Source organism: Pteropus alecto, unplaced genomic scaffold (genome assembly GCF_000325575.1).
Source record: "Pteropus alecto unplaced genomic scaffold, ASM32557v1 scaffold95, whole genome shotgun sequence".
Lineage (NCBI taxonomy): Eukaryota > Metazoa > Chordata > Mammalia > Chiroptera > Pteropodidae > Pteropus > Pteropus alecto.
In genome coordinates, this window is record NW_006441071.1 from 18,168,956 (window position 1) to 18,170,995 (window position 2,040).

Sequence of the window (2,040 nt, forward strand, 5' to 3'; positions counted from 1 at the left end):
TCCATGGTTCCCAACAAAATTTAATAAAAAATAAAAAAAAAAAAAAAAGAAGGGCAGGACAATCTGAAGGCATATTTCTAATATGATGGCTTATTTTGTGTGAGTGAAATTATCAAGATGTAACATTCAACTTTTTTTTTCTTAACAAGGTAGATTGAATATAACTTTGGTAAGCAACATGATAGACGTGTCCATGGTGGTAAAACATTTTATGGAATTTGAAATATACCATGGAGAGAATACTCAGAAATTTTATTTTATATTCAAAAATACATTTTAATAGATTTCCAAATAAATTGCAAATAAAGTCTACGGCCATGCTCAGAAAATTTATTTTATATTCAAAAATACATTTTAATAGATTTCCAAATAAATTGCAAATAAAGTCTATGGCCGTGCTACCCCGAACAAGCCCGATTCCATCTGATCTCAGAAGCTAAGCAGGGTCGGGCCTGGTGAGTACTTGGATGGGAGACCACCTAGGAAGACTGGGTGCTGTAGTGATTAAAAATAAATAAAATAAATAAGGGATTGTAAGCTGACAAGGTCCTTGCAATCTGTGAGGTCAACCGAGGGTTGCCTCACCTAAAAAAAAAAAAAACTGCAAATAAAGTTTAAGCATTTAAAATGAAAAAATTAGTTGTTTATAATACAAGAGGAGCAGCAATATGTAGGCCTGTGGATGATTGTTAGATTTTGACAATTTAAAGCTTTTGAAGCATTAAATTTTTGATATAACCTAACGGCACAAGAAAATAGAAGATAAATTTTATTTGTTTTCAAGTTGTTAATTTCCAAGTTATTAATAATTGACTAATGATCCTAGAGGATAATTTATGATATATGATTGCATGAGAGCACATATGTGCAAGTCCTTCATAAACTTTATACCAGCTGATGATGTTCATCATTGTCATGCTTTGACTCAACGTTACATACTGTGCTTATTGTACAATTGGGCTATAACACCTGCAGCCATGCAAGGCAAGCATTATACATTGACATTCCTGTTCTTTGGTATTTGGGGGTAGGGTTACATAGAATGTAGGGGTAAACACTGAATATTTAGTTAGCAACACACAGAAATGGTTACTTAGTTCTTTTTTCCCAAGTCTGCTTCTCCCCAACATGTCTAGCTGATAAGGAACCAAGTTTATCACCTTGCCAGAAAATGACACATAGCAAAGGGAGGATCAGAGAAGTCCAAGGAGCAAATGAGCATAATCTTGCAAGGTTGGTCATGGCTTCTGCCCCAGTTCAGGCGTGCCCATTCATTTATTCACACCACATACTCAGCAAAGCTGTGGTTACACTTGACCTCCTCACACTAGAGATCTGGGATGACTCCCTTCCTTAGTACCTGACACTGTACATATTCAATAAATGCCGACAACTGAATGGGAACTTGGTCAGATTTTTTTTTGTTACTCTAAAGACCACTTATTTTAATCTGAAGGAGGATATAGGAGAATTGAAATTTCAGATTTTGCATAAGAGACAAAAATTTATTACATCTGTGTAAGACAAATTAGAGTCAGTTCAGTTTTCCTTCCAATATTTCACTTATTATTTGAATAAGAATCATGTGAGCAAAACACAGGCAGTTTACTCATTGATTCAGTTTTCGGGGACATATTCATCTCCAGGCACTGCAGTAGGTGCTGGGGCTCCCTGTTGAATAACTCACAGTGCTTGATTCCTAGTGTTTCCTGAATGAGTGAGTGAATAAATGAATGAATGAATGACCTGTGACTTGTGCATAGTAATGTTTCAGGGGAAGAGAAAGTTGTTGGCTTGAATCTTATTAGGATACAGGTCACAGAACCTATTGAAAGAGCTCACTGTTTGTGTCATAAACAGCAGAGCGACATAACCTTGCTCCTGTGTCCTGTGTGCAGTCTGGTGCAGAGGTTGCCCCAAGCACATAAGATTCCATAATACAAGGCATAATGTGTTCTGCTGTAAATGTAAAAGAGGGGGCAGAGTGAATGGGAGATGTGAAGATGTTATCCCCATAGCTGGCTAGGGGAAAATTACAGC

General features: G+C 36.5%; 1 protein-coding gene and 1 pseudogene across 1 annotated transcript in view; one reads left to right on the forward strand and one right to left on the reverse strand.

Annotated features, from left to right (window-relative positions):
- TRPM3 (transient receptor potential cation channel subfamily M member 3) overlaps positions 1-2,040 on the reverse strand; it is a 497,328-nt gene that overhangs the window by 303,201 nt on the left and 192,087 nt on the right. The gene's annotated exons all lie outside the window — the stretch shown is intronic.
- Positions 386-504, forward strand: LOC112485112 (annotated as a pseudogene).